This window comes from Lutra lutra, chromosome 3 (assembly GCF_902655055.1).
Source record: "Lutra lutra chromosome 3, mLutLut1.2, whole genome shotgun sequence".
Lineage (NCBI taxonomy): Eukaryota > Metazoa > Chordata > Mammalia > Carnivora > Mustelidae > Lutra > Lutra lutra.
Genome location: NC_062280.1, coordinates 21,395,482 through 21,420,410, shown reverse-complemented (window position 1 = coordinate 21,420,410; position 24,929 = coordinate 21,395,482). Strand labels below are relative to the sequence as shown.

At 38.2% G+C, this 24,929-nt stretch overlaps 1 pseudogene; it reads right to left on the bottom strand.

Annotated features, from left to right (window-relative positions):
• Positions 1–9,757: 9,757 nt before the first annotated feature.
• LOC125096481 (uncharacterized) lies at positions 9,758–9,876 on the bottom strand (annotated as a pseudogene).
• Positions 9,877–24,929: the final 15,053 nt, after the last annotated feature.

Genomic DNA, 24,929 nt, shown 5'->3' with positions numbered 1-24,929 from the left:
CCCACTCTCTGCATGAGTAGGGTTGCAAGATTCAGCAAGTAAAAATGCAGAACTCTTGGTTGAGGTTGTATTTCAGATAAACAAATGATTTTCTACTATCAATGTATCCTAACATAAAGGTACTCTCCTAACTCAGAAATTCACTCTAAGCATGGCAATTTCTCTCATGAAGTAACCTGGGATAGCAAAGAAGAAACAAAGAGAGAAAGAAAAAAAAACAGGACTTGGCTGTCTAACAGAGCTGCATTTGAACTGCAGGTCTCTAGCTCGGTGACTCCCAGCCAAACGCAGAGATCCATTTCTTCAGTTCTTAAGGGAGGATAATATTTATCTTACAAGAGTAACTGGATACAGCACGTGTGAGAACCTACCTGGCTCACAGAAGTTGCTCAGTACGTAACTTTAAAAGACCAATTGAACAATTATTAAATGCTTATTAGAACAGTCCCTTCACCTGGCTTTGGGGCTGTAAAGATGAATAAGAAATGATTTCTTGTTCCAAAAGAGCTCAGTTTTTTTTGTGGAAGACGTTTACAAACCACACAAGCAAACAAATACAACACAGCATGCTATGTTCTGTAACTGAGCTGTGTGCAAATGATTTCTCCCTCTTCACTCGTCAAAATCCAACCCTGTCTCTGAGGTCTAATGCACAATGCACTCTTTCTCAATGTGTCACTCATTCTCCCAGGTCAGAGTTAGTTTCTCTGTCTTCTATTTGACGGAGCAAGTTCACTTAGATCACTGTTGTGGAACCTAAATTTCATGGCCTTAGACTATAATTACTCCCCTTTCCTGTCACCTGCACTAGATCGTGGGCTAAAACATACTTTATTCATTTTTACATCACCCCTATACACAGCATATGCTATGTGTTCAGTAAATGCTTGTGTTGCCTTTCCAAATGGAACTAGGCTACTATTTCTATGAATGCAAATGAACAGTCATGTAACAAAATCCTTTCTCAGGCAATTGCCTGAGGTTTGGAATCCAACTGACACGTGAAAATTTGACACACATTTTTTTTGTATTAAGTGACCCAGAATGAGCAATACGACACAGTCCAGGGTAGAAGAAAATATATGGAGTATGTATTGTGAACAAAAATAAGGTTGCAGAGCAATATATAAAATATGATTTAATTTTTAAAATGCCAGCATTATTATATATGTTAGGTCATATATAGAAAAAAAACTCAAAAAATATATGCTAAACTATTATTGCTGGGATTAAAATCATGGAAAATTTACCTTTTCTAAACTATGGAATTCTGCAGTATTTAAATGTTTTACAATGAGCGTTGTTAATTTATTAAGGAGAAAATAATAATTAAAAAAAATTACCCCAAGGACGTCTGTCATTGACTCTTTTGCCCATTTTTGTTTTCATGTCAAAAAGTTTTCTTTTGCTTAGAATACAAATTAAGACTTTTCCTAAAATAAATAAGTGGCAGTAATTCTATTTTTAAAACGAAAAACCAAACGCATCCTCTGCCTTTCTTCCCTTCTGTATTAGAGACCCAAAAGAAACAGCAACCTTGGATCATGACTCCAGGTCTCATAAAAGGCAAAAACAGACAAAATTATTTCCCACTCCCCCCCCCCCCCCCCCCCCCCCCCCCGTCCTCGTTAGTCTGACATACTTAAGCGCTTCATTTTTTGGTCCGATTCTCTTCACTGTTAACTGTCTTGCATGCTACACATAAGCCGTCAACTGGAAGTCAGGGAAGTGCGGTGTTGATTTAGCAAAGGGATGAGGGAAGCAGGCACTTTAGTATTTCCCTGTCTCCCCTGGGAAGGTTAAGGGAGAACTTAATTCAACCTTAAGTGGTGTAAATATCCCCAGACGAAGCCGGGTTAACAGCACGGATGGCAGGGAGCTGGCCGCTGTCTCTCTCCCGCATCCTCCGTGAAGGAGCTGACAGCGGTTCAGGGCCGAGGGCAGCGGCGCAAGCATGGGGTCTGGGAAATGGAACATGCTTCCCGAGCTGGTGCGGAAATTAAAAATTGCCCCAGAACGATCATTCATCAAGGGTTCTTTTCAACACTTAAGGTACTGCTGAGGAAGTAAAAAAAAAAAAAAATAGGAAACATATCTCCACTTGAAACGTCCTTGAATGTTCATGTTTAATTTTATTTTGAGAACCTCTTGATCTTGGGACAGCTGCAAAGACAGAGCTTTCCCTTTCTAGCTTCCTGGGAGGGAGCTCAGTGAGCGAGCGCAAACCAGAGCGGAGATGAGCAGCCGTCTCCACTCCTGTTTAGGATCGGATCGGGGAGAATCAATATTACAGAGACGTAGCTCCTTCCTACAGAAAATGCCCCCGGAATAAATCGGAGAGAGACACGAAACTTTGAACCCCTTTCTTTCGGAAGTGTTAGAGACTTGCTGGGGGATGGCAGTTCTCCCACGCATGCGCGGAGTATTCCGTATTCCGTCACTCTTGCCTTCTGTTATTCATTTATTCATCCGTTTCTCTTCATGAATATGTATTAGGTGTTCACGATGTCCAAAGCACTGCTCAGGACCCATGACACCATTTCTCGGATGCTTCACATCCAGGATCACCATGAAATGGTGTTCTGCTTCCGCTCACGTGAGAGCGAAGAAGGGACAGGCCTCCTCCTCCCTTCATCCTGGCTGCGGGCTCTGCTTACTGTCCGCATCAGGCCCGGCTTTGGATAGAATTAGTCTTTCACTGGTTACCTTTAATCTGCACAAACTGATTCAACAGCGGTTAGGACTGTACATGCCTTAGGACTCAGTAAATTTTGAGTCACACTTTCAGGTTTTGTCCTACAGAAAAAAATTAATAAACCATTGAAAGCAGTGGTTTATAAATGTCACTGGACATTGGAGTCACCTGGACATTTCTTTAAAATCCTGATGCTCAGGCTGCATCCACATTACATAAATGAGAATCTCTGGGAAGGAGACTAAGCATCAGCGGGTTTTTTGGTTTGAAGTGTTTGTTTGTTTTTCACAACTCCTCAAGGGATTCCAATGTGCAGCCAAGGTTGAGAACCAAAGATTTAATGAAACTTGGGACAACTAGGTCTTTGCATCTGGGATTTAGTTTTCCTTATTCCCTAGGTGTGTGTTTGTTTGCTTTATTTCTGATGGCTAGGATGCTGGAAATTTCACTCTGTGTCTATCGGGCTGTCATTTTCTAAAGATCACAGATATTTAGATATAATTATTGGAACTTACAGTGGTACAGCTACTCCACGCTAGGAAATGCCAAGCATCAAGACCTGTATTTCTCCAAATGAGGGTAGATCCTCAGAAACTCTACAAGAGACATTCCAAAGCATTTATAGAAATTTAATGTGCAAACCTCCTAAGCACTTGGCTAGGGAGAAGGGTGTAGCAACTACACATGTACAGAAAGAAGCTAGTCACTTTCAGTCACCCTTCCTTCATCTCTTCCTCTATTCCTTTTCCTGAACTCTCTTGCAACACTAAAAAGGTAACCGAAAGGGCAGGAGAGCAAATAATTGAATGCTATACTTAAAGATTATTTAGAATATGTGGCGGAAGCAGTTGAGAAATCCTTAAAAGTCTAATTCTCCCTTTTATGAACCTAGATTTATTTCTTAGTGTCTTTATTTTCAAAAGCCAAAGTTATATACCTACATCAAACATTACAGCCGAACAATATACATCAGGCCAAACACAAATGACCTAATGTAACCAAATCACTTTTAGATATGAAAGTGAAGGAGGACCACATTTGATTTTATACAAAATAACCACCTGGATAAAAGGTGAAGTCAATGTTGGAAGCAGCAGAGGTCTATACAAAAAAATATAGAAACTCCAGTAAAAAATATCACATAAAATGTTGTTTGCACACAAGTTGAGCATTGTTGCAACTCTATCCTGGTTTTTACTATCAAGTAACCAAGCTTATAGTTCTCAGAAGATTTTAGCACTTCATTGGATTTTTAATTATGAGATATTCTATACAGTATAAATAATAAAACTCATACATTCATCATCTCACACAAGAAATAACACATTACAACTATAATTATATCCCTTTATCTACCTACTCCAGACCCAATTCGTCCTCTCTCCTTCTCACAAAGAAAATTTCTATCTTAAATTTGGGGGTTTGTCACTTTCATTAATATCATACTTTTATTCTGTTTAGGCCATAAAAAATATGTAATACTGTTTTGCACATTCAAGCCATACAAATGGAATCATATGCTATGTATAGCTTCTACAACTTGCTTTTTATCTCTCTCTGTAATGTTTGTGAGACTCATCTATGTTGATATATATACTATTTTATTCATTTTTGCTTCTAGAGAATATTCCATTGGATGCATTATATCAGTACTTCATATTTTTAATGCTTTGTGTTGTCATCCATTTGTGTTTTTACCTTTTCCACTTTCTAAATTTTGCACTATACCAATGCTCAGTGCACATTTTCATGCTATGTGGTTGAGTATTCCTAATATATGTACCCAGGACTGGAATTACTGGGCCGTAGGATATATACAACTCCAACTCCGCTAGATATTGGTAAATTGATCTACAAAGTGGTTATCTCATCAATGAGATATTAAATGGGAAATTCTCTTTAGCAAATCCTAACTATCAGATCACTTAAATGAGAATCATAATGAATGGTATTCTCATGATATAAAACGTCACTGATACTCCACTGCTAAATTTGGATCTTCCATTCTCTGAACCTTTTAAGGAAAGGCTGGAGTGTGGATATTTAAAAAAAGACCCAAAAGCATTTTACAAATAAGTAAGATATTAATTTAAAGTAGCCGTGGCCGTAGGGATAACATTTATAGAACAGCTTTTGGTGATGAATTATGACTAAGGCAAGTAGGTACAGGATTAGAAATACCCATTCTGTGTATTGGGCATTAAATTTAATGATTGGAATAAACTCCACCAAATGCAAATGCTTTTCCTTTTTTTTTTTTTTTTTTTAAACTCAGAGAAAAAGAAAGGGATAAAACCACCCATGAGTGAAAGTCTGGTTTGTGTTGAGTGGGTTTCGAGTCTGATAGGCATCTCTCAGACGATGAGAGTTAAAAGTTAATGGCATGTTTCATTCTTTTTGATTAAAATTGATGTGTATTTCTGGAGACTGGCAATTGTATACCTAAGTCACAGCACAAAACCAGCCCTCAGGTTCACGAGGGAGAAAATTGATCCCTTTGTTTGCTTTCTTCATCCTCACTCCAAAAAAATTATTTGTGGAGAACCTTTTACAAATTGTTGTTTATGCCGGCACAGGGAGAGGCCTGAGGAGATCTCTGTGGATGCAGAAATTGATAATGAGAAGCACAGACATATTGTTTTCTGGCATGCAGGTATCTACTGTGGTGTCTCCGTGTCCTGGGAGATCTCTTTATTAGAGGGCTGATGTGCTTATTAGCTGACGGAGGAAAAGAAACAGGATGAAAAACCCCAGAAACCAAAGGACACAACCATGAAGCCTCTTGTGAAAGTCAGCCTCTAAACGACCTCCGGTGATTCTCGCCTCCTGCTAGTCACACCTTTACCAAGTCCCCTCCCGCAGCGAATAGGCTGACATGAACAACGCATAGTGCATTGAGAAGAAACATGTGTGACTCTCAAGGCTAGCTTAAGTCTGTTCTCTTGGATCACTTGCTCTAAAGGAAGTCACCAGCCATTTTGTGAAGACCTTCCAATGGCCATGCACAGAGACCCACCTGGCAAGCAACTGAGCCCTCCTGTCAAGATCCAGCCTCGACAAGCTGGCCAGGTGAGCGGAGCGCGTTGGAAATGGAGTCTCCAGCTCCAGCCAAGTCTGCAGGTGACTGCAGCTCGGCTGACGTGACAGACCCCATGAGAGTCTCTGAGCCGAGATCATGCATCTAAGCGGGTCCTGAGTTCCCGACCCATAGAAACTGTATGAAATAGTAAATATTCATTGTTGTTTCAGGTTGTTAAGTTTTGAGATAATTCGTTATGCAGCAATAGATAACAAATACAGCGTTGGAAAGAGGAAATGAGAGCAACTCTCTTTCTTCCTTTCTCCAAAACTTAATAAATACTTCTGTTTATTTATTTATTTTTTTACGGAAAGAATTAAAACCGTCCCCCTGCCAGGATGGGAGTGGGAGACATCTAAGGCACCATCCCCTAGGAAAAAACCTAGTATAGCAAAAAGAAAAAATAGCAGCACTTATTCAACAAATATTTACTGAGCATACTCTATGTCGGATACTGTGCTAAGTTGGATAACTTCAACACTAAACAAGAGCTATGAATGCTTCCTCATGGAATTTACATTGTCCTAACCAAGAGGGACAACAATCAAGTAAATAAGTAATTCAAAGTCTTATAAATGCCCTGAGCCCAGTAAATGAAGTATTGCAATATGTTGTGGGGAGTATGATAGGTCAGGCCTCTTCAAGGAGATGACATCTAAGCTAAGATTTGAAGGACAGAAAGAAAACCATCATTGAAAGAAAGGTGGGAAGGGCAATCCAGGGAGAGAAAAGAGTGTATGCAAAGGTCCTGAAGTGCAAAGACATAATGAATGGACTGAGGAAGGCCAGAATTAAGAGAATCCAATGTGTGAGGAGGAGAGTAGCATGAGATGAGACAGGAGTTCATCCACGTGTTTTCAAAATTCTGGGAAAAACACATCATTGTGAGGAGACCATAAAAATAATTTCACTCACATCCAAGGCCTAATTCAGATAGTCATTCTCCTTCCTTAAAGAAATATTTACAATTTGATAAAAGAAATGAGTTCAGGGGCACCTTTGTGGCTCAGTTGGTTAAGTGTCTGCCTTTGGCTCAGGTCATGATTCCAGGGTCCTGGAATCAAGCCTCAAGTCGGGTTCCTTGCTCAGCAGGGAGTCTGCTTCTCCCTCTCCTGTTCTCCCGGCTTATGCTGTCTTTCCCTATCAAATAAATAAATAAATAAAATCTTTTTAAAAAAAGAAACGAGTTCAAACCAAACATCAAACTCGAGCACTCCGAACCTGCTGGTTCCTCATTCCTCCCAGTTCCAACCAAAAGTCTTTCAGGCTCCCTGCTCAGAGGGGAGTCTGCTTCTCCATCTGCCCCTCTCTGCAAAAATAAAATAAATAAAATCTTTGGAAAAAGATACCTTGGATTTCTAGAGTTGTAATATCAATGTGTGGCACTATGGGTTTTCTTTACAGACACACAATGGCAGAGTCTAGTCTTGAAGCTGGGAAAACATACAAAACTATGAATACATCTCAAAAAACTACATTGTAGGAAACACCACAAGCATATTGGATTTAACAATTATTCTAGACAATAAAGTTTACTTGGAAAGTTTCTGGCACTTCTCAGGGGATTATGTGACTGCTTTGGAGTTTAAAGACGCAGTGTCCTCAGTGTCCAGACTTAAAATTCTGTCTCTGTGTACGACCTTTCAAACTCTGTTTGCCAAAGAAAGAAACTGCAATGTAAAGTCTTAAAATCACATTGTCACACTGCTGGCTGGCGAGGTGTTGAGGGACCTCATGCTATTTATTTAGTCCTGTCGTAATGCCCTTTCCAATCCCGAATTCATTCTTGCCTCCAGAAGATTATTGAGATGGAACTTGGGAAATATGGAGCCTCTTTCAACAAACAGCAATCGCCTTCTTCCACTGCGGTTTCCAGGGAAGGAACAAAACTCACTTCTCCAGCCAGGACACAGGCTCGTGTACACCGAAGCTACAAGAATCCTAACTGCCAAAAAGGCACCAAGGGGATTTTCATGCATACAGTGTGGAAGTGTCCGAAGATGCATTTTATGAGGAGTTTAATCGGTGCATTTGAAAGAGAATGGCAGGAACCGTCCCCTGGGTCCCGCCTCCGGGGCAGACAATGTTCTCACTCTGTAAAGAATCCCACTTGATGAGAATCGATACATGTTGTTGGTCTTGACTACAAATAGTTCATTCCAAGCTGAGAAAAGGGCCGCTGCCACCGCATTTGCTTTCTGCTCTACTGTAATGGTCCCAAGCTCTCTCCTATGTAGGAAAAGCCCACAATTACTTAATATAAAAGAATGTATAGGGCAATTCAAAGGCTAGAAATCTCAGGCTGAGATTTATAATTAGAGGGGAACAGGTGTCTTGCCTTTTTTTTAAGTCCCAGTGCCGGTTTACAGCGGGACAAGCATGCCCTTTGTTCTGTCCCCTCCTCTAGAACTCCTCCAAATGCACGGACTGAGGCTGCTGGTCCCTAGAGAATGTCTAACGTGCCACAGTGTGGCTTCCCTGGAGACATGGATACTCTCCTGGGCCTGAATTAGAAAACCTTGACCAGGACTAGAAGAGACAAATGCATCGTCAGCCACGGGCTATTCCTGTCCCTGCAGTTGCTGCCCATCCTCAAAGTTGGGAGACAGCTACGCTCATGCTATCCGAGGCTCCTAAAACAAGCTTAAAACAGCACCCCTCTGACCCTTCAATTCCACTTAATGTCATGCATTCTAGTTTGGAGGATAGTATTACATCTGTCCCTTATTGAATTTTTTTATTAAAGTATGACATACATTTGGAAGAGTGAAAAATCCTAAGAATACAGCTTGATGAAATATCACAAAATGAATATATTTGTGTAAACCCTGGCTTCTTCACTCTCCATCTCTAGCCCACGCTCCTCTCAGGGGTAATACCATCAGTCAGATTCACTGGAATTTGAATTTTATATGAATGGAATCATAGAGTACATATTATCTTTTGATCTGAGTTCTTTAACTCAATACCAGATGACACTGATCCATCTCATTATATATACTTGTATTTTGTCCATTCTTATTGCTGTGTAATATATTATCATATGAATATACCACACTTCACTTTTCCTTTCCACTGTGGGTGGACATGGGAGTTGTTTTGAGTTTTGTGCTATGAATAATGTTACTAAGGATGTTTAGGTACATCTTTATAGGTATACACAGACATTTTTGTAGGGTATATGCCTAGGAGTGGAATTACTAGCTTTTAAGGTATGCACACATTTAGAAATTGTTCTTAATGCTTTTGTCCTAAAAGATACTTTGTACTTTCTTTCCCAGAAAAGTATCAACTCCCTGGGCATCCTCTGCCAGTTTCTTCCTGGAGCTCTACTCTCTATCACAGAATGATAGCGGGCTACGGGGACAATCATTGCCCTTGGCCCTTCTCAGGAGATGACCAAGAGGCATTCCTGAACAAGAGTCTGACCAATCCATGAGTGTTCTCTTGGTGCCACAACCCCTTTCCTTGAGGTAACATCAATGCCCTATGCCCTTCCATGCTACCGTCTGGGATTTTCTGTCCCTTTCATACTCTCCTCTTGCCAGAATCACATACTACAGTATCAGAATTACACAATGAAGCAAGCTCTGAGCAATTTTAATTACTATAAATGTTCTTCCTTGAGAAACCCTATACCCCCTGCCCCTCCAAGGGAAGCAGCATGCTAACCATGTAAAGAATCACGCTGACTTCACTTCCACACGGCTCATCTTCTCTCTCAGAAGACAGGGTTCCAAAGCCTGGGTCCTGGATTGCCCTGGAAGTGGCATGACCTCTAACAAGGCAACTCTAAGAGCAGAAGGAGGAAAGTAATACCTGTCTCCTACTTACACAAGGATGGGATTTATTGAGTGCGAAAGAAATAACACTGCTTAAAAACTTAGTGATGAAAGAAGTATAAATATTTTAAAAATTATCTTTGTTATCCACTTCAAGTCCCTTAGCTAGCTTGCACTTAAACACCTATCTATCCTAAGAGGAAACAGTTTACGACATTTCAGAACACTTTTGGAGTATCTCATAATTTCCAGTTGGTAAGTTATTAAACTGATAAGAACAGATACTACACTTGATCTTAGCCAAAAGGCCGAGAAGCGATCCAGTTGGTAAGTTATTTATTTGTAATGAAATATTTTCACTCATCCCTATTAGTCTCATATTAAGAATAGCTGATGACTATTCTCTCGCTATGACACTTTACATAATTAAAATTGCTTTTAAGCCATTGCTTTTCCTTCCTTTGAGTAAATAACACCAAAGCTTTCATCTTTTCAGAACAGGTTCTAGCAGTCCATTCCCTACTCATGGCCATACTCCGAACTCAAATTTTGGAGTTCCAAACTGTCTTAGGTCATTTAATTATTGGCCAACATAATTGGCCAATTCGCCAACACCAAAACACATAACATTCTTTCATTTATTAATTCATCCATTCAATAACTAGATCATTGTTTTAAGTTTACTGTGTGTAACCTTGTGATTCGGTATAGAACAAGACAGATGAGTCCCTCTCCTCTCCTCTCATGGAGCTCACTTCCTAAACATATTGGGGAAAAAAAAGTAAAAATACACAACTTAGTAAGACCATGAAAAAAATAAATCCAAATGCTGAGCTCAAGAATGACTGGGACAGGAGCTACTTAAGATTGCATGATTGGGGAAGGTCTTTCTGAAGAGGTTACTCTTGGACTGAAATCTAAATGATCTTGGGAGATGCCATGGAAAGGTGTGTGAAAAGGGTTTCTACACAAAGGATACAGCAATGACAGGCCCTTCATAGGGAACATCACTGAGACCACAGCATGATCTGCAGAGGGAAAGGAGATGTGTGGGGAGACTGGGGATCCAGACTTGTTGGCTGTCATTAGGAGTACATCTTGCATGTCTCATAGGTAATAATTCCATTGGCAAATGGTCATATATCTAAGTTGTTCTCTGGGTAATAAATCCAAGAGTATGATCCTATCACTATTGTATGCATTATTACACTTTGTGGTTCCTGGGATTCCCATGGTCTCTCTGCCATCGGCACTGCAACCTCCTTTTCTATCTTAAAGCCTCTCTTCTTCTGAAACATAATCTTCAACTGAATCCTTTTTTACAAGCTAAAATTTAATTCTATCATACCTGAAGAGCTGAGACATAATACACCTAGTTTTTCACATGTAATTAACCCCCCACCCCCGGCCAATAGGAAGCAATAGTCAAGAGCTTAGGCTTTAGCTTGCATCAAAACCAGGTTCTATTTCTGGGGGGGTTTTTTTTGACACTTTTACTGTGTGTAACTAGCATATTACTTCTACCTTCCTGAGTTGTTTTTAATCTGTAAAATGGAAATTACTTTTTATAAAAGATTTTATTTATTTATTTGAGGGAGAAAGTGAGTGATAGAGAAAGCAAGGGTGGGGAGGAGAGGCAGAGGGGGAGCCAGGGACAGGCACCTTCCCTCACCACCCCCGCCAAGCAGGGAGCCAGACCAGGGCTGGATTCCAGGACCCTGGGATCGTGGCCTGAGCCAAAGGCAAACACTTTACTAACTGAGCCACCCAGGCACCCCTGAAAAATGGAAATTAAACACCTACCTCAGAGTTGTTGTAAGGATTGATGGAGATAATACACATTAACCCCCAAGAGATGGCCATTAATAATAATGCTATTCAAAAAGCAAAAAGCATAGAAATTTGTAGTAAAATGAGAAGTTAGATCTTATGACATTTATTCTCTCATTTTGTGTTTAAACCTCTGTGAAGCTAAATTAATTGTCAATGGTCACATAGTCAAAAGTTCACCAAATTTCCGTAGTCAATAGTCTAATAGAGGAATAATTCAACAATTCATCACTTGTTTTAGCTTTGAGATTGGACTTTATGAACTACATAATCATTATTTGAATAAATCACGAAAACATTCTGATCCCTGATGTGGCAAATTATGATTGGAATACTGTGTGGTTTAATAAATCTTATTTTTTAGGACTTGAGAGATTCAGACCCATGAATTCTACTTTTTATTCTATTTGGTAAGTGGAAAAAGTCAATAAGAAGATATGGTTTTTATGTAGAGTATATCTACCAAATGTGGATTGTAATTTGTAGACAAAGCTCCGAAAGAAAATAAACTGTAGGTTATAGCCTAGCTCTGGTAGGCAAATTGTTGGGCATAGTGGATATGTCAACTAAGGATGAAAACCTAGAGAAGTAACTGTTCTGGCATGGAATTATATGAAACCCACTTATTTCAAGTGCCTCTCATTGGCAAGTTTTCACATAGTTATCACACAGACATGAACTGAGCTGTGTAAGTGTGACAGAAGTTAAGTCTAAGTCCTAAACCTTAAGTGTAAGTTCAACAAGTAGGCTTTTATGTGAACTCTGCTTGTTGTACTTCTATTTGACCTTTACCATTGACTTTAAAATAATTTTATTGTAAAAAAAAATTTATTGTTTATTTATTATGTAAGTAAACTGCAATCACAGAAGAAAAATAGGAAATATAAATAAGCAAAGGAAATTCATCTATAATTTTACACTAAAAAATAACTATTAATATCTTGCCATCTACACACACACATAAACACACACATTCTTCACATATCTAAATTAATTCTTATTTTATCTAGAGAGATATATCAGTGAAATTGACACAAACTTTTTAAATGTAACATACTGAAAAGTGATTATTACAAATGAAAAAACATTTCATATGAAGAACTTCAAATTTTCACAATTATTGTTTACTACACTTAATTAATCAACAACCCCTTTTTTCAGGAATGTATAAGGGAGTTATGGCAACAAATTCCATTCTAATTCAACAAGACTTAGTTCCAATATTTAGAGAAATACAAAACAAGTGTCTATGCTTTTAAGAAATTATATCTGCAAGGAGCACACATAATAAATTCAGTTACTTGAGCAAAATTGGAGGTGAAAAACAGGGCTAAATACCCCTTAAAAGACACCTGGTATCAGATTGGATAAAAAGCAAGACCCATCAATATGTTGTTGGTAAGAGACTTATTTTAGACCCAAAGACACCACCAAATTGAAAGTGAGAGGGTGGAGATCCATTTATCATATTAACGGACATCAAAAGAAAGCTGGGGTAGGAATCCTCATATCGGATGAATTATATTTTAAGCCAAAGACTGTAATAAAAGATGAGGAAAGACAATATATCATAATTAAAGAGTCTCTCCTACTAGAAGATCTAACAATTGTAAATATTTATGTCCCTAACATGGAAGCAGCCAATTAAATAAGCCAATAAATAATAATATTAAAGAAACACATCGATAATAAACAATAATAGTAGGAGACTTTAACAGCCCCCTCACTGCAATGGACAGATCATCTAAGCAGATCAAAAAGAAAACAAGGGTTTTGAATGACACACTGGACTTCACAAATATATTCAGAGCATTCCATTCCAAAGCAGCAGTATACACATTCTTTTTGAGTGCACATGGAACATTCTCCAGAATAGATCACATCCTGGGTCACAAATCAGGTCTCAACCGGTACTAAAAAAGTAGGATCATTCTCTGCATATTTTCAGACCACAATGCTTTGAAACTTGAATGCAATCACAAGAGGAAATTTGGAAAGAATTCAAATACATAGAGGATAAAAAGCATCTTAGTAAGAAATGAATGGGTCAGCCAAGAAATTGAAGAAGAATTAAACAAATTCATGGAAACAAATGAAAATGAAAACATAACTGTTCAAAACCTTTGGGATGCAGCAAAGGTGATCCTAAGCAATACAAGCCTCTCTCAAGAAACAAGAAAGTTCTCAAATACACAATCTAACCTTACAACTAAAGGAGTTGGAAAAAGAGCAGCAAATAAATATTAAACCTAGCAGGAGAAGAGAAATAATAAAGACTAGAGCAGAAATCAATGAAATAGAAACCAAAAGAATAGTAAAACAGATCAGCAAAACTAGGAGCTGGTTCTTTGAAAGAATTAATTAGATTAATAACCCCCTGGCCTGACTTATCAAAAAGACAAGAGATCACAACCAAAGAAATATAAATAGTTATAAGAACATATTATGAGCAACTATATGACAACAAATTAGGCAATCTGGAAGAAATGGATGCATTCCTAAGGATCTATAAACTACCAAAACTGAAACAGGAAGTAACAGAAAACCTGAACAGACCCATAAACAACAAGGAAATTGAAGCAGTAATCAAAAAATCTCCCAACAAACAAGGATAGGATGATTTCCCAGGAGAATTCAAACAAACATTTAAAGAAGAATTGACACCTATTCTTCTGAAGCTGTGTCAAAAAACAGAAATGAAAGGAAAACTTCCAAACTCTTTCTATTAGCCAGCCTTACCTTGAAGCAAAAATCAGACAAAGACCCCAACAAAAAGAATTACAGACCAATGTCCCTGATTAACATGGATGCAAAAATGCTAATCAGGATACTAGCCGCTAGGACCCAACAGTACATTAAAAGGAGTATTCACCACGACCAACTGGGACTTATTCCTGGGCTTCAACATCTGCGAACCGATCAATGTGACATATCACATAAATAAAAGAAAGGACAAAACCACCTGAACCTCTCAATAGATGCAGAAAAAACATTTGACAAAGTACAGCATCCTTTCTTGATTAAAACTCTTTACAGTTTAGGGATAGAGGGAACATACCTCAATATCATAAAAGCCATCTATGAAAAGCCCACAGCAAATATCATTCTCAATGGGGAATAACTGAGAGACTTTCTTCTAAAGTCAGGAACATGACAGGAATGTCTCCTATCATCACTGTTGTTCAGCATAATACTAGAAGTCCTAGCCTCAGCAATCAGACAACAAAAAAGAAAAAAATGTATCCAAATCAGCAAAGAAGTCAAACTTTCACTCTTCATAGATGACATGACACTCCATGTGGAAAACCCAAAAGACTCCACCCCAAATTTCTAGAATGCATACAGCAATTCAGCAATGCACAGAAATGCAATGAAATGCAATGCACAGAAATCAGTTGCATTTCTATATACCAACAACGGAACAGAAGAACAAGAAATTAAGGAGTCAATCCCTTTTAAAATTGCACCAAAAACCGTAAGATACCTGGGAATAAACTAACCAAAAAGGCAAAGGATCTGTGCTCAGAAAACTATAGAACACTCATAAAAGAAATTGAGGAAGACACAAAGAAATGGAAAAACTTTCCACACTCATGGATTGGAAGAACAAATATTGTTAAAATGTCTCTGCTACCTAGAGCAATCTATACATTCAATACCATCCCTATCAAAATACCATCAACTATTTTCACAGAGCTAGAACAGATAATCCTAAAATTTGTATGGAACCAGAAAGACTCCAGATAGCCAAAGAAATGTTGAAAAAGAAAACCAAAGCTGGTGCCATCACAATGCCAGACTTCAAGCTCTATTACAAAGCTGTCATCATCAAGACAGTATGGTACTGGCACAAAAATAGACACATAGATCAATGGAACAGAATAAAGAACCCAGAAATGGACGCTCCACTTTATGGTCAACTAATCTTTGACAAAGCAGGAGAAAATATCCAATGGAAAAAAGACAGTCTCATCAACAAATGGTGTTAGGAAAATTGGACACCCACACATAGAAGAATGAAACTGGACTATTTTCTTACACCACACACAAAAATGGAATAAAATAAAAGCGATATATGGAAAGCCCACAGCAAATATCATTTTCAATGAATGAAAGACCTAAATGAAATGAATGAATGAAAATACCTAAATGAAATGAATAAAAGACCTAAATGTGAGACAGGAATCCATCAAAATCCTCGAAAAGAACTCAGGCGACAACCTCCGTGATCTCGGCAGTGGCAACTTCTTGCTAGCCACGTCTCCAAAGGCAAGGGAAACAAAGGCAAAAATAAAAGTGAACTATTGGGATTTCATCAAGATAAAAAGTTTTTTTTTTTTTTTAAGATTTTATTTGTTTATTTGCCAGAGAGAGAGAGAGAGAGAGAGAGAGCGAGCAAGTGAGCACAGGCAGGCCGAGTGGCAGCAGAGGCAGAGGGAGAAGCAGGCTCCCCACCAAGCAAGGAGCCTAATGTGGGACTTGATCCCAGGACGCTGGGATCATGACCTGAGCTGAAGGCAGCTGCTTAACCAACTGAGCCACCCAGGCGTCCCAAGATAAAAAGTTTTTACACAGCGAAGGAAACAGTCAACAAAACCAAAAGTCAACTGACAGAATGGAGGAGGTATTTGCAAATGTCTTATCAGATAAAGGACAAGTATCCAAAATCTATAAAGAACTCACCAAACTCGACACCCAAAGAACAAATAATCCAATCAAGAAACAGGCAGAAGACATGAACACACATTTCTCCAAAGGAGTAATCCAATGGACAAAGGACACATGAAAAAAATGCTCAACATCCCTCAGTGTCAGGGAAATACAAATCAAAACCATGATGAGATACCACTTCACCCGAGTCAGAATGGCTAAAATTAACAGGTCAGGAAACAACACATGCTGGTGAGGATGGGGAGAAAGGGAATACCTCCTACACTATTGGTGGGAATGAAAACTGGTGCAGTCACTCTGAAAAACAGTATGGCTGTTCCTCAAAAAGTTGAAAATAGAACTACCCTATGACTCAGCAATTGCACTATTGGCTATTTACCCCAAAGATACAAATGTAGTGATCCGAAGGGGCACCTGAACCCAAATGTTTATAGCAGCAATGTCCACAATAGCCAAACTATGGAAAAAGCCTAGATGTCCATCAGCAAATGAAAGAATAAAGAAGATGTGGTGTATATTCACAATGGAATACTACTCAGCCATCAATAAATGAAATCTCACCATTTGCAACGATGTGGTTGGAACTAGAGGATATTATGCTAAGCAAAATAAGTCAGTCAGAGAAAGACAATTATCATATGATCTCACTCACATGTGTAATTTAAGAAACAAAAAAGAGGATCACAGGGGAAGGGAGGGAAAAACAAGATGAAGTCAGAGAGGGAGATGAACCTTAAGAGATTCTTAATCAGAGGAAACAAACGGAGGGCTCCCGAGGGGGTGGGATGGGGTTTGGGGTAACTGGGTGCTGGACATTAAGGAGGGCACGTGATATAATGAGCATTGTGTATTTTATAAGACTGATGAATCACTCTACCTCTGAAGCCAATAATACATTATATGTTAATTAATTTAAACTTATAAGAGGGGGAAAAAAGAAATTTGAACTACAAAAAAAAAGAAGAAAAAAGTTCACTAAGACCAGAGATGCTATTTTTTCCTCTCTCTTATTTTTTTCTTTTTTTCAGAGAGAGAGAGTGTGTGCATGCATAAGCAGGGGTAGGGGGAAAGGCAGAAGGAGAGGGAGAGAGAAAAGATTCTTAGGCAGGCTTCATACCCAGCATGGAACCTGATGCAGGGCTCCATCTCATAACCCTAAGATCATGACATGAGCTGAAATCAAGAGTTGGACACTTAACATACTGAGTCACCCAGGGGCCCCTCTTCCTCTCTTAAAACAAAAAACAAAAAAGGGGCACCTGGGTGGCTCAGTGGGTTAAAGCCTCTGCCTTCACCTCAGGTCATGATCCCCGGATTCTGGGATCAAGCCCCACATCGGGCTCTCTGCTCAGCCGGGAGCCTGCTTCCTCCTCTCTCTTTCTCTCTGCCTGCCTCTCTGCCTACTTGTGATCTCTGTCTGTCAAATAAATAAAATCTTTAAAAATGTAAATAAATAAATAAAAATAAATAAAAACCTAATTTGATTGTATTCCTGATCTGTATGCAGGGCTCTACCCAAGGTAGATGTAGTGTATACTAAACGCTTGGCATTCAATGAGTAGACACTTGGGAACTCTATTACACATTTGCATTAATATATATCTTTTTCAAAAATCATAAGTAAGATACTTTTTCACCCATCCCACATCTAAAGTAAGTAATCCCTCTTTAATAAAAACATCTTGCTCTAAACATAGCAACACATACAACAGGCCCTGTATACTGCATTATCACCAATATAGAAACATAGAGCCAATCTATAGGCTCTGTCCAGCAATGATACATCCTATACCTGAAAAATAGAAGTTCCAAGTCAACTCACAGCCCTGATATTGAAATAGAAATTTAAAAATTCTATTAAAATTTGTTGCCAGTTATTCACTTGTCATTTGACACACTTACTTTTCTTAAATCATCTTGCTTTTCATTGTGGATTCAGATAAAACTCGTTTCATTTAAACAGTTACGTGTCATTGTCCAAAATGATCTGTTCATCATAAACCCTGAGAAGCAAACATAACTCAGCCACAACGCTGAGTGTTGTCACGATTAAAGAAACCCAGGAGCGCCCGGGTGGCTCAATTGGTTAAGCGTCTGCCTTAGGCTCAGGCCATGATCCCAGAGTCCTGGGATTGAGCCCGACATCAGGTTCCCTGGTCAGCAGAGTCTGCTTCTCCCTCTCCTTCTGTCCGCCACTCCCGCTGCTTGTACTCTGAGACATTCTCTCTCTCTCTCTGTCAAATAAATAAATAAAATCTTTTAAAATAAATAAATAAAAGATAAAGAAATCCAGCCCAAAGAGGAGTTTACACTTTACTCACCTCTCTCTCTCTAAAACATCAAGGAAGTCCAAGAACTTAGTCCACTACAGCTCATTATAATTTCCTGTCATCTCTTACTCTATAGTACTTCAAAATGCCCAAGTCCACCATCTCTTGGTTTACCCCTGGAGACCTCCACCCTGTCCTGCCATCTTGGTTCTCCAACAGCACTTGTGTCCCCCACAGGGAGCTCCCCAAAGCTCTCACCTTCCTTCCTAGTAACCCCCGAGCAGCGAACCGTGTAGTTCTTTGTTTAATTGCATTCCTCACAGCAGCTGATCAGAAGATTTTCTATTTCATCAGAGGACAAATGCTGTGAGGTCAGCGGAAGCTGTGAATCTACATATATTACTATTTTTCACATCACAATTGTAAGCATGCAAAACTCACCTCCTTTGATAAATAATAAGAAGCTCTTAGCATGATCTAATTCTCCAGGGCTATACTTGGTTGCCAGGGAAAGATGTAGATATGTGTGTGCACGCCCATGTGCATACCGATGAGACTGTGTGTCTTGTAGGGTGTGTGTGTCAGTGAGCCTGTAAGTCCTTGCAGTGTGTTTGTGTGTGTGTGTCTATGTAAAGTATGTATCCCAGAGATCCACAAATTGGGCACAACTGAGAAAGTGAGGAGAGGAAGAGAGAGTGCCATTAAAGGGAGAGCATAACAATGAGTGAGACTGTGAAAGTGAGTACCTGTACCTTCTCTTTCCAGATCCCAGGCCATTTGCAGATATCACCTTTCCACTGCAACACACTTAGCCATGACCATTTTAGGAAACGTAGTGACATCATTTTCAAATTCATATCCTAAATCTTGACATCATGCTTCGTTGTTCTGCGGCATAATAGGCATACTGTCTCTGAGTCTACAGTCAGGTTGGATCTTTCTGAAGTTCCCATAACTCCTTTTCTCACCTATCTGAACAGTAGCCAACACAGATAGGTATCATACATGCATATAGAATTACATAGATTTTTGTGAGTATATTTATACATATGGTACCAACTATACATCATATTCTGCAACTTGTTATTTTCATGTCTTACAGATCTTTCCATATCAGAATATTTTGGCTAACCTCATTATTCCATAGAATTGTATAGGAAAAAACCACACATACCATGTCAGTTTTTTGTTTTTGTTTTTGTTTTTTATATTTTATTTATTTATCTGACAGACTGAGATCACAAGCAGGCAGAGAGGCAGGCAGAGAGAGAAAGGAGGAAGCTGGCTCCACACGGAGCAGAGAGCCCGATATGGGGCTCGATCCCAGGATCCTGGGACCATGACCTGAGCTGAAGGCAGAGGCTTTAACCCACTGAGCCACCCAGGCACCCCCATACCATGTCAGTTTAACCAAATTTATTGACAAGCATTCATGTTGTGAACTTCCTATTAGAAACAATACGGTAGTACCATCCTTGTTCAGACTCCAGGTTCATAGGTGTGAATATTTATAGTTAGTGTTTCCCAAATCTAGCTTTACATTAAAAACATGTAGAGAGCTTTCAAAAATACCACTGCCCATGCTCCCCAGCTCCTACCCCCACTAGACCTAGTTAAATCAGAATCTGGGAGTGAGCCCAGGCATGGGTATTTAACAAAATCTCCCCAAGTAATTTTAATATGCAACCAAGGTGGAGAATCATTACTAATTATGAAGAATTGGAATTGCTGATTTGAAGGGTCTATACATTTTACTTTTGTTTTTTACATTCTACATTTTGAATGCATTTTGTAAATGGCTAAATAATATACCATTGCAAATTCTGTAATATCATTGCTTCTGCTCTAAGTAAAGTTCTCAGGAAATCTGAAAGTATAAAGCAAGTACCTTCCTTTACAGAGTCTCTTTCTAAGCTGAAATAACAGCTTCTCTGAAATGCCTATATATAAAGTTAGTGTTCCCCCACCTCATGTCATTACTTTCAAAGCACTGGATTGGTTTTCTTTGTATTACAGGTATAGCTCCGAGATGTTGCTGGTTTGGTTCCAGACACCCAAATAAAGAAAACATCACTACAAGTGAGTCAAATGAATTTTTTCTGTCTCCTGGTGCATATGAAAGTTATGTTTACACTATACTGTAGTCTATTAAGTTTCAATGGCCTAATGTCTAAAAAAAAATACATATCTTAATTGGAAAATACTTTATTGTTAAAAAACTGCTAACTATCATCAAAGCTTTCAGCAAGCTGTAATTGGTGAACACAGATCACCATAATAAATATAATCATGAAATATATTCTATTTAATATATAATATATAATACTAATATTGTATATTATATATAATACTAATATTATATATAATATATTATATATTAATATAATAAACATGAAAAGCTAAAAATATTGTGTGAATTATGAAAACATGACACAGAGACACAAAGTAAATGCTGTTGGAAAAAATGGTGCCAGTAGACTTGCTCAACACAGGGTTGCCATAAACCTTCAATTTGTAAAAGAACAAAACAAAACAAAACACACACAATATCTGTGAATCACAATAAAGCAAAGCACAGTAGAATGAGTATGTCTGTCCTTGTCACAATGTGCAATCATTTCCTGAGGTTGATCATTGTCTTCTATAGCCCCTAATCTCCAACAGAAGTCCAAGAGAACAGGAATCCAATCTGTCTTGTTCACCCAGTAATTCTAATGCCTATTATAATAGGACCTAGAGTATAATCAATGGTCAATATGTGGAGAATAAATCAGTCCCTGTGGTTGTCTAGTCAGTGGTTAAGCATGTTAGGCTGTGGAAAGGACCAGTAAAATGAAGGAGAAATACTGGTTGTTCTCATTCCCCAGACCTAGCATTTCCAAATATAAAACAAGTATTTCTTTTTCTCTTTATTTATAATTTAATTTAATTTTAGTTCTAGTATAGTTAACATAAAACAAGTATTTTACCTTAGCCAAAAGAACCTACAAACCCGCACTATCCTACAAGAAACAGATAAATGTGTGACAAGCCTTGACCATGTGGTTAAAAAAAAACAAAGAATTTAGAAGGTAGACTATGATGAGCCACCTTTAGTAATAAATTTGTCCCTTCTCCGCCATCCTCCTGCTTTTTGGAGAACATCTAAAAAAACTTATACAGCAAGTAGTACGGTTAAGCATGAGGAACACTTGGAAGATCTGGGCATGGAGGGCATCAGCTGTCACTGAGAACAGGATTCCTTAGCTGTTCCCTGTCTTTCCCCTTATAAGTAAGCTTTGTCAAATAGTCCTATAAAAAGGAGGGGTCAAGACAGCAATTTCCTTTTGATCGTGATTATCACATTAAATTGCTCAGGATCATAGTCTCAGAAGGCCTTTAAATTCTTCTTTCTCCACCTATAATTTCTGTGTATAACAAATAACACCTCACCAAACACCATATACATTATGTCCAATAGTACTAACCATTTTTTAAAAGGACTGTGAACATGTTTAGACTTTCCTTCTATATCATACCTGACTAAAACACAAGGAATGTTGACTAAGTGGGAATGAGATCTTACATTTCTTATATTTGAAGTTTCAGGGTGACTTGTTTTTACATTTTTTAGACTTTTTTAAAATAATTCTTTAAAATTTTAGATGGTTCTAGATTTATGGAAAAGCTGAGGGAAGTTCCCATGCACTCCACACCCAGTTTTTCTACTGTTAGCAAGTGTATGGTACACTTGTCACAAGAAACCAATATTGATACACTATTTTTTTTAAAGATTTTATTTTATTTATTTGACAGACAGAGATCACAAGTAGGTAGAGAGGCAGGCAGAGAGAGAGGAAGAAGCAGGCTTCCTGCTGAGCAGAGAGCCCGACGCGGGGCTCGATCCCAGGACCCCTATCCCAGGACCCTGAGATCATGACTCAAGCCAAAGGCAGAGGCTTTAACCCACTGAGCCACCCAGGTGCCCCTATTGATACACTATTAATAGCATAAAGAAAAGTCCATGCTTTATTCATATTTCTACCTAATGTTCCTTTTTTATTCCAGGCTTACATCTAGGACACCGCATTACATTTACCCATCATGTTACTTTAGGCACCTCTAGCCTAAAGGTTTCTCAATCTTTCCTTGTTTTTAATAATCTTGACAATTAAAAGTACTTGTCAGGAATTTCAAAGGATGTTTCTCAATTTAGACTTTATTGATGTTCTTCTAATGATTTGACTAGATTATGGGTTTTGGGGAGAAACCTGTCAAACACTACCTCCACAACATGATCAAGGTTAATAACAATAGTAATATTATATCAATATCATGTACCCTTGTATATGATATGAATGGCACCTGTACCTTTGCGAGCTCTACTCTTCAAATAGAAAGCGCTATGCCAACATATCTACTTCTGTGAATTCATAAATCCAAGATATATAATTAATAACACAAAGGGATTTAGATATATAGTGAGATCAAGCCATTTCCCTCTTCATACGAAATAAAGTATTTTTATTTCAATTTTTCTTTTTCCTTTTTTTTGTTTTTGCTTTGTTTTGATTTGCTCAGAACACAAAAAGCCCTTTTATATGTATGTCTGTCATAGATTTTAAGGGATTTCTTTTTTTTTTTTTTTTTTTTTTTTTTTTTTTTTTAAAGATTTTATTTATTTATTTGACAGAGAGAGAGATCACAAGTAGACGGAGAGGCAGGCAGAGAGAGAGAGAGGGAAGCAGGCTTCCTGCCGAGCAGAGAGCCCGATGTGGGACTCGATCCCAGGACCCTGAGATCATGACCTGAGCCGAAGGCAGCGGCTTAACCCACTGAGCCACCCAGGCGCCCTTAAGGGATTTCTTACATGGAGCAAAGTATTAAAATAGACATTGAATTAAAGTAAGAGCTTACCCATCACTCAGTAATTGAAGAAAAACCACATTTATCCTTTGATAGTCCAAAGGAAAGCAAATTGGTGGATATATTTCTGCTATTTAAAAAAGTACTTCTATTATAAAACATAGCATTATTTTTAAAATTCTAATTATTTACATTTGAAACAAGCAATGTACCTAGAAAAATATGTTTGGATTCTTCCTGACTGTCCTATATGTGAGAAACAAGTACCAGTAGCTAATGTAGGTAATGACTGAGTCCTTGGTGTAAGGCAGCAAAGGAAAGAGCTAATAAAAACGGTTCTTCCGGGGCGCCTGGGTGGCTCAGTCAGTTAAACTGCTGCTTTTGGCTCAGGTCATAATCCCAGGGTCTTGGGATGGAACTCCAAGTCAAGCTCACTGCTCAGTGGGGAGCCTGCTTCTCCCTCTGCTGCTCCCCCTGCTTGTGCTTTTTCCCTCTCCCTCTCTCTCTCTCTCAAGTAAATACATTTTTTTAAAAATCTTAACAACAACAACAACAAAAGCTTCTTCTGGACCTACGTGGATAATATAATCCAGTACAGTCTAGTAAGGAGGTTGTTCTTGGGGTCAGATGTAACTTAAATAAACTATTGATAATATGGGAGTCTAAATGTAACTTAGTTGTAATATATGAAAAGGAATAGTGACCTTCCCCAAACTGGGGAATGCTTTTATATCAGACCAAAACAAAAGGGAAAATGGATAATAAATCTATATCTTTAAACACAATATTCAACAATTAAAATATAAATATGTATTTACATATATACACTTATATATGTATGTGTATATAGGTGTGTGTGTGTGTATATATATACATCTATGTGTATATATAGATATACACCATATGCTCTTATATATCTAATTATCTAATGTATAAATATGCTCTTTTAAAATCCCAAACTAGCTACTGGGTTTTGGGGGAGGTTTTGTTTTGGCTTATTTTGTATTTTTGATTTTTTTGTTTTTACTAATTAGTAACTACTCATTAATTAAATACCCCACAAGTTAAAAGAACAGAGGTGAAGATGGTACAATGGTTAATCTTATGCTTCTCTAATATGAGAATCTAGCTTTGCAAACTGAGGAACCTAAAGACAGAAAAAGAAAAATTTTCAAGTTACTCACCAAAACTCACACCAAATTGATAATTTAAGTCCTTTTCTCCTATATTTCTCTGTCCACTTAGATAAAAAGGATATCTTGTCTCCCTGGTATGGATAAAAAAAAATTCAGGAGATCAGTAATTAGGCTTTATGCCATTTAGGAAGTAAAATAAGTATCAACTTCGATTGACAGTTATTTTACTATTAGAAAAGCTATTTGGCAAGAAAGTAAATCTTGCTGTCATTCCATTCCATTTCATTTCATTTTTTTCATTGTATAAAGAAAATTAAGTCATATGAAATAGTTTTGAATTATTTTTCTTTAGCATACAGTTAATTACAATTAAAAAGAGAGGGAGAGAGAGAGGCAGAGTTTGTGCTCCCTAGAAGGGAAAGCACTTTAATATTTGATGGGCTCTCCTTATACGTCTGCTTTTTATTTTTAACCACCACCACCACCTCTTTGCTGACCAACAACTTCTTGCAAATTATGGCAAGGGGGGTGTGGAGCATGAGCAAAGGAGCTGAGTGAACGTTGGTGATACTCCCTGCCAAAATTCCAAGTTGAAATCAAATCCCTCAGTAAAGTTTCCTA